Consider the following 9,365-nt stretch of genomic DNA (forward strand, 5'->3'; position numbering starts at 1 on the left):
TTGACTGTTCTCTCTCTTCTCCTCCTCGTCAGTGCTCCCTACTAACCTTAGGTAAGCCGCCTTCTTTGCTTCCACTTTACCTTGGACAACTGCATTCCACCACCAATCTCCTTTGTGTCCACCATAGTGGCCCGTAGATATCCCTAACACCTCTCTCGCCGCCTTTCTTATACAGTCCGCCATCGTCGACCACATTGTGTTTGCGTCCCCACTACTTCTTCAAGCTCCCATTGCCGATAACCTTCCTTCCAACTCTTTAGCTTTATCCTTAGTTAAGGCGCCCCACCTAATCCTGGGGCGTCCTTGTACTGACCTCTTCTTCCTCCTTATCCTAATACAAATGTCCATCACCAAAAGCCTATGCTGCGTTGAGAGGGTCTCACCTGGGATAACCTTGCAGTCCTCGCACAACCTTCTGTCGCATCTCCTGAGGAGGAGATAGTCAATCTGAGTCTTCGCCACCGAACTTTGGTAAGTAACCAAATGTTCATCCCGCTTCGTAAAACTCGAGTTTGCAATGACTAGATCGAAAGCCTTGGCAAAGTCCAACAGCGCAATGCCCCCTCCGTTCCGCTCTCCGAAACCAAATCCGCCATGCACCTCAGTGTACCCACCTGCAGATAACCCAATATGACCATTGAAATCTCCTCCTATGAATAACCTCTCAGAAGGCGGTATACTACGAACAATCTCATCCAACCCCTCCCAAAATTGCCTTTTAATATCCTCATCCAAGCCTGCTTGTGGTGCATACGCGCTAACGACATTTAAAGTACCCTCACCCACCACCAACTTAATAGTCATTAGCCTATCATTCACCCGCCTGACCTCTACCACGGACTCCCTAAGATGGCTATCTACTAGGATACCCACTCCATTCTTACCCCTCAGGACACCAGAGTACCACAACTTATACCCATCCACGTTTTTGGCCCTCGATCCGACCCACCTAGTCTCCTGGACACACGCTATATTAATCTTCCTCTTCTGCAGGATTTTCGCCAACTCTATGGATTTACTCGTTAGTGAATCTATGTTCCATGACCCGATTCTCAACCTATAGGCCCCCTTGCCCCCTCTACCTCCCCTGCTACCTGACCCACCCCTGAACCCCACCCCACCCTCTGCCCCACCCGAGGACATGCCCTTATTCTATCATCCGAGACTGCAGCCACTACACCTACAACAATCTAGAGAAGACTCGCTAGTGCACAACGTACACAAATCAAACTAGAAGGAAACACGTGGTAAGTAGTATCCTAGTTGAAAGGTTTAACTATTGCGAAGTAAAGTAACAGTAATTTAGCTAACACCAAAAGGGAAACAGTAAAACAGGAGGTACCAACTCCCGATAACAAAACCTGTGGCTGATTTGCTGTGCTCGATGTAGTTGTACGCTCCCGCCCACTTCCTACCACCCTTGCTGACACTCGCCTAGGTTGCTCTCCTTTGCCAGTGCTCGTGCGCCCAACTTGTCTCCAATACTCCGAGAATTCCTGAAAACACAGAAAATACCACGACCCAAAAATCAGAAGGAGCTATCACCGCTACCACTGGTAAGCAAAGAAGCAGAGCAAAACGATTGCTCTTTTCAATTGAAACAGATGCACCACCTGCAATATGAACAACGACAACCCAGCGAAGCAGCCGCAGACTCAGCAATCAACTATCAGTAAGCAATCGTTGATTGGGAAAGACAGAACACAATGAAATCTCCAACACTCGGAAATGCTTTGAGGTTACAGATCAAAATGGGTATACAAAATTATAAAAAGTCACTGAATTTGTAATAAACCCAACAATTAATAATACTAGATTAGGTGAGTAAGCAACGTTAAGGATTTTCAATAGGGAATTAAAAAAGAAAAAGAAAAAACGTGTAAAGAGAAATATGACTGACTGTTTGGAGCTATGTGTGTTAATGGCGGTTTAGAGAATCCATATTTGTAAATCCCAGATCCATTTATAAAAAAGAACAAAAATCCAAATCCAAAAAATTGAGACCAATCCAGAGAGCATAACCAGATCAAATCAATAGAAATACGAAGAACGAGAGAAGGTATTGTCGACTGATATTATGTGCTTACACCCAACTCCTAACACCCAATCGATTCTGAAGCTGTACACAAACTCCACCGGCACGCAGCTCCAACGAGTTGAACACAGCCAACTCCACTGCATCCTCCAGACGCCGAGGAATATTAACACCAACACTTTCAATGTAATCACCGAAAAAAGGAAGTGAAGGGTCGAAAGAAGTGAAGGATTGGAACTTCAGAGATCTCAGAGATCCAGATATCTCAGAAAGCTTCTATATACAATTACTCCACAATCATGATATTGGCAGAAAAGGTATTGTGTCCAAATGGCCATTTAAAACTAAGTCTTAGTACCGACACTGATTTAAGATAACCCCAAGAGTTATTATTAAAATGCCATAATGAATAGTAGTACTCAAATCTATCTTATATATTAAACACAAAACTGTCCAAATAATCAGACTCAAACGCATCTTTTGTCAAGATGAGCGAGAAAACCTGCAAAGTCTTTTTCTCATTCTCCTCGTTCTCTTTCTTTTTCCTATGTTTAGGGATACTTTTCTCCATGAAAATGGCCATGGCACAGAAACGAAAAATAGTCCCCATAAATATGGGAGTTGTGTTAGATATGGATACCTGGACTGGGAAAATGGGGTTGAGCTGTATTTCTATGGCTTTATCTGATTTTTATAGCTCTGATCATGGATCTGATTATAAGATCAGACTGGTTCTTCATACCCGTAACTCGAAGAGTGACGTTGTTGCTGCTGCAGCAGCAGGTAAGTTTTTTATATATATACACACACACTGATAAGAAGAATTACATGTTCTTGTTAATCTGATTCCGTAAAAAACTTTGTATACTATTAGTGCATAGAACTTGAATTTAGAGAGAAGTTGTTGTTGTTGCATGCTTATGTTGATTCTTGCATTCTTTGTAAATGCAGCAGTTGACCTATTGAAGAATGTTGAAGTGGAAGCCATAATGGGACCCACATCATCAATGCAAGCTGATTTCATAATTGGTTTAGGAAAGAAATCTCAAGTTCCCATCATCTCATTTTCAGCTACAAGTCCCGGTCTCTCATCATTTCATAATCCATATTTCATTCGTGCCACTCAAAATGATTCCTATCAAGTAAAAACCATTCGTTCCATTATCCAATCTTTTGGATGGAGAGAAGTTGTCCCTATATACATTGATAATCATTTTGGAGAAGGAATCATACCATTCTTGGCGGATGCATTAGAAGATATTAATGCACGTATCCTTATCGAAGTGTTATTCCTGAATTCGCCACTGGTGATCATATAAAATATGAACTTTCCAAATTAATGAGTATGCAAACTCGAGTTTTTGTTGTGCATATGACAACTTCACTAGGTACCAAAATTTTTACTAATGCCAAAGAACTTGGAATGATGAGTGAAGAGTATGTTTGGATTATTACAGATGCTATGGCAAATCAACTTAACTCTATGGATTCTTCAGCTATTGAATCCATGCAAGGAGTTATTGGAGTGAAACCTTATGTCCCGAGAACTAAACAGCTTGAGAATTTCACTACTAGATGGAAACTAAAGTTTCAACAAGAAAATCCAACAATTCAAAATACAGCATTGGATGTGTTTGGACTATGGGCATATGATTCAGCTACTGCAATAGCCATGGCGGTGGAGAAATCAAGAATCACCGGTGCCTCTTTTCAAAAGCAAAATGCTTCAGGTAAGTAAAAGACAGCCTGGTGCACTAAGCTCCCACTATGCACGAGATTTGGAAAAGGACCGGATCACAAGGGTTTATTCTATGCAGACTTACCCGCATTTTTGCAAGAGACTGTTTCCACGAAAATGCTTGGAAAATGAACGGGTTGGGTCAAACCTTTTTGGGTGACAAGGGGTTGGGTCAAACCTTCTAAAGTTAGCTTGGACCAAAATGGATTTCATTAAGATGGACAAATAACGAGGTCTAACTCAATCTACCCAACATGACCTAGCCTCCCTTCTCTGGTTTTTTTTTAATAGTTTTTTGAACAAAAAATTGTGAAAAGTTAATGTATTTTATCTTAAATTATTTGCTTAAGTTCTTTTAAATTTACATACTTCTCAATGTCCAAATATGATTTTGTGTAATAGGATTTGAATTTGTTGAGCTAAACAAAGCTCAAAAAGCCTTTAAAATGGTGTAATACTGTCTGTTTTTGCTAGAAAAATTTTCACACTCCCAATCTTTTGAGCTATAATGTACGACTTTGTTTGCGCTCCCAATAATCTTTTCCTTGAACTAAGTTTCACATGGCACACTATCATGATCCACAAGTATCCCCTCAAACTAAGTCCTACGTGGCCCACTACTACAATCCGTGTGTTAATTTTTAAAATTCACTGTGTGCCACCCACATCGACATTATTTATTTATGGCAAACCGAAGCCCACTACTAATATTTTTCTTGTAACTCGTATGGGAAAGTAAATTGAGCCCCAAGACATGACTCTGTCATCGCTGAACCTGGGTTCTGGTAATAGTTGTTAGGCTAAACTAGCCTAAAGATACTCTTAACATATGGGGGCTAAACCAGCCCAAAGATACTCTTAACATGGTGTGATACTATCTACTTTGGGGCAAGACCGTACGATTTTCCTTAAAAAGCCTCACAGCAGTAAAAAATTTCTACACTTTATATGTAATTTCCCAATCTTTCTGACTGCCAATGTAAAACTTTGTTCGAACGCCAGAATTATATTTTAAACAGTCGATTATCCTATTTAACCCGTTTGACCCAATAATTTGATGGGTTATTTGGCTTCAACCCATTGAGACAAATCAGCAAATGGATCATAATCCAATTAAATTTGGACGGATTGGGCAGGTTACAAAAATGATTGATTTTGACACCTAAAACTTTCAGGAAATGCAACAGATCTTGAAGCTATTGGAGTTTCCAAGGATGGTCCAAAACTTCTTCAAGCTATACTAAATACTACTTTCAAAGGCCTTAGCGGAGACTTTCAAATTGTTGATGGGCAATTGCAGTCACCAGCTTATGAGATTATTAATGTGATTGGTAATGGGGCAAAAATATTTGGTTTGTGGACAAAGGAAAATGGAATTGCTAAAGAACTGAATTTAAGAAGCACAAACAATGGATATTCAATTTCTAAGGATAATTTTGGCTCCATTATATGGCCTGGTGACACTACTTCTGTTCCTAAAGGTTGGGTGATTCCAACAAATGGGAAGAAATTGAGTATTGGAGTTCCAGTGAAAGATGGTTTCAGTGAATTTGTGAAAGTTACAACTGATTTTACTACTAACACAACAACATTTAGTGGTTACTGCATTGATGTTTTTGATGCAGTGATGAAAGAATTAAATTATTCTGTTCCTTATGAATTTGTTTCCTATGCACCTCCTGGTGCAAAGACTACTGAAAGTTACGATGATCTTGTTCGTCAAGTATTTCTTGGGGTAAATCTCTTAATTTTTGTTTTATCATACATTTTGGACCCAACCTTACCCTGCATTTTTACAAGAGGTTGTTTCTACGGCTTGAACTCATGACCTCTTGGTCATATGGCAGTAACTTTACCAGTTGTTCCCCTTGGAGTTTAATTTACTAAGTCCATTGAAAATACCAATTGAGTTATACGGGAACGTCGGTTGGAAAAACGTCTTGTTTCTAGAAGCGAAATACATTTCTCGCATATATATGTGTGTGTACTTTTATATGCTTCTAACATTAACCAATGAACAGAACTTTGATGCTGTTGTTGGGGACGCTACCATTAGATCAAATAGGTTGCAATATGTTGATTTCACATTACCATACACAGAATCTGGAGTGACAATGATGGTGCCAATGGAAGACAACAACAGAAACAAAGCATGGGTATTCGTGAAGCCATTGACTTGGGAGTTGTGGTTAACAAGCTTCTGTTTTTTTGTTTTCATTGGTTTTGTCATTTGGGTACTTGAACATAGAGTTAATGAAGATTTCAGAGGACCCCCTTCTCACCAAGTTGGCCTGATCTTTTGGTTCGCCTTTGCAACTATGGTCTTTGCACAGAGTACTTACTATTTCCTCCTCCTTAATTTCATTTTATATGTTACTCTTTCCTTTTTAGTCTACTCCAAAAAGAATAGCACATTTGTAGAATTTTAAACTTCCATTTACCTTTAATGACATGATCGTATAGCCATAGAAATGCTATTATGCATTTAAGATCACATGTTCTAAGAGTACTTTTGGTATGTGCCGGAAGAATTTTTCTTTCATATATATATATTCTGAATTTTCTCCCGTTTGATTCTTGATACTGCAGAGGAGAAGATAGTAAGCAATCTGGCTAGGTTTGTGTTGATCATCTGGCTACTAGTAGTACTTATATTGACTTCAAGCTACACAGCAAGTCTTTCATCGACGTTAACAGTTGAAAACCTCCAGCCAACTGTTACAGATATAAGAGAACTTCAGAAGAACAAGGATTATGTGGGATTCCAAGAGGGTTCTTTCGTTAAAGAACTTCTAATAAAGAATAACTTTGATGAGGACAGGCTAAAACAATATAACTCCTCAGAGGAATGTATTGATTTGATCTCTAAAGGAAGTGCGAATGGTGGTATTGCTGCTGCTTTTGATGAGATTCCTTATGTGAAACTTCTGCAAGCAATTAATTGCTCGAAATATACCGTGGTTGGACCTATGTATAAGAGCGATGGCTTTGGCTTTGTAAGTAACTCTTTTTTGTCTTGACAGTCATTTTCTTTTGATCCCTAATATTATGAATTATGATTTTCATACAGGCATTCCCAATAGGATCTCCTCTATTACATGATGTTTCAAAAGCAGTCTTGAGTGTAACAGAAGGTGAAAAGTTGGTACAAATAGAAAAAATATGGTTTGGACAACCGGTTTGTTCAGATTCTAGCACGTCATACTCCTCCAATGGTCTTAGCCTTGATAGCTTCTGGGGACTCTTTGTCATAGCTGCAGTTGCTGCAATTTTGGCTCTCCTCGTCTTTCTAACAACGTTCATGCGTGATCATTGGCACATCATAAGACAATCTGATCCTTCGTTCCACGAAAGAATCAAAATCTTGGCTAGAAAATTTGACAGAAAAGACTATAGTAGCCATACATTCAAGGACATTGAACAGAGAGACGCAGTTGTAGTTTCAGGACATATGGATTGCCCACAAAGTCCACATGATAATTCGTCAACGCTTCCTTCTCCAAGAAGGAATGGACCGCCAAGTCCAAGTATTTCTAGCCATACAGAGCAGAGTAATATTCATTTTCCAGGGGAGGAAGAAACTCTACCTTTACATGAAGAGATTATAGCACTTAGTACTCAGGAGAGTGTCATTGAGTCAGCTATTGATCTAAACGCAAACCGTTGATGTTTTCTCTTATCTATCTTAAATTGCTATCTTTCATTTGTATATTGGTGTGAAAGGGATTATGTTTGTTCTTTTAATAAGCCTTTAATGTAGTATTAAGTTCATTTTTACTTCTTCCATTGTGCAACAGATAGTATTAGTATTGAATGAATTTGAAAAAAATGTTATATTCGAATCCTGGAACTCCAATGGGATTGTTTCCCATTAACTTTAATCTCCACATAGAAATCAGCATTAATTAATATAGCATTTGGTTACTTCTTTTTTTGTTTTTTATTCATAAATAATGACTGTACAAGTTATGAGAGAATCTATGTATGTGGGGATAGAATATGAAACAATCCATGGATTCAAAATGCTAAATGACCAGACTAATACTCATACTAGTATTTGTTTATGTGCTCCTATTTGTTGAGTACTATGTGTAATTGACTACTTGTACATGAGATTTTATGTGAAGTACTCGTTCTTACTTGTGACCTGTTGTGAATTACGTTGTAATCATTGTAGCCTGAGACACTTCATAGATGATTGCTATGTATGACGAAATAAGTATTGGAAAGTATTAGATTCTATATATGGCTAAGGTGTTGAGCCTGTAGTTGTAGTTCAAGGAGAGTGTGTAATTGAACTAAAACACAGAAATATTGAAGTTAAAGGAAAACATGTCCATTGCAGTTCCAAGATTCAACAGAACACCTGATCAAAGTCATTGAATATTCTCTTCTATCTGATTTGTTCTTTTGCACAATGGAAGAATTAAAATTGAACTTAATACTATGCAAGAGTGAAGTTAGTTAGAGGCTTACATACTAAAAACCTTCATAATCTCTTTCTACATCCATATACAAATCAAAGATGGCACATGCCATCTTAAAGCTAGAAAAGAGAAAACATCACCGGCCTGCACTTAGATCAACAGCCAACTCCAGGGGTGGAGGTAGAGTTTGGCCGCCGGGTTCATTTGAACCTAGTACTTTCGACGTAGAACATAAATTTATGTGTAAAAATTTATTAAAATTACAACAAATAGTAGGTCCGAACCCATAACTTTAAAAATATAACAGGTTCAATGCTAAAAATCTTAAAAGTTGAACCTATAAAATCTTAATCCTAGATCCGACTCAATGACACTCTCCTGAGTAGTAACTGCTATAATCTCTTCATGCAAAGGTGGAGTTGCTTCCTCCCCCGGAAAATGACAACTCTGCTATATAACTAGAAATGCTTGGACTTGGCGGTCCCTTCGTTCATGGGAAGATTGTTGGTAATGTTTTGTTTGAACGTTTCAGAAAGGTGGTCCTTTAATGGACTAATTGAAACTCCTTTCTTTAATTCCACTTCTTGAATTTCTGTAACTGCTCATATCCAAGAAACTGATACTCGTTTATTTGATCTAGTAACTGTTTTTGATGGAAGAACAATATAAATATTGCTAAATATGGTTGAGGTCCCTAAGCATATAAAACACCTTAAATTACTAGTCCATATAGTGAGAATTTCTATGTGCTTAAATGACTCGTCAGAAAAGACACCAGAATTTGAGAACCTATCCGACGACGAAACCGTAACAATGGTTGGAGGTATGTTCGATCTTTATTTCCACTAAGCACTGCTCTAACATTTGGCATCAGAGCAGTTGATTAGCCTCTACCTTGTTAATTTCAGAATTTGTAAGTTATTCAAAAATGGCATCTTGATTTTAGATGAACTCTTGAACAAACTAATGGTAAAAATCATACGAAAACTGATTTTATAGCATCTCTGTGATTCTGAATGTGATTTTTGGTGTTGATTGATGGTATTGCATTGGATATGTAGTGGTTTTGAAATTGGGTCGAATATGACCCGGTTAGAGATAGAAGACGACCTTGTTCATATAAGTGCTTCTGTGCAAATAAATGTTTCGTTTTCTTTTAAATCGG

The 9,365-nt window shown here is 38.3% G+C and overlaps 1 pseudogene; it reads left to right on the forward strand.

Annotated features, from left to right (window-relative positions):
- The first annotated feature begins 2,616 nt into the window (after positions 1–2,616).
- Positions 2,617–7,550, forward strand: LOC104227320 (glutamate receptor 2.8-like; annotated as a pseudogene).
- The last annotated feature ends 1,815 nt before the right edge of the window (positions 7,551–9,365 follow it).

Source organism: Nicotiana sylvestris, chromosome 12, assembly GCF_000393655.2.
Source record: "Nicotiana sylvestris chromosome 12, ASM39365v2, whole genome shotgun sequence".
Classification (NCBI taxonomy): Eukaryota; Viridiplantae; Streptophyta; class Magnoliopsida; order Solanales; family Solanaceae; genus Nicotiana; species Nicotiana sylvestris.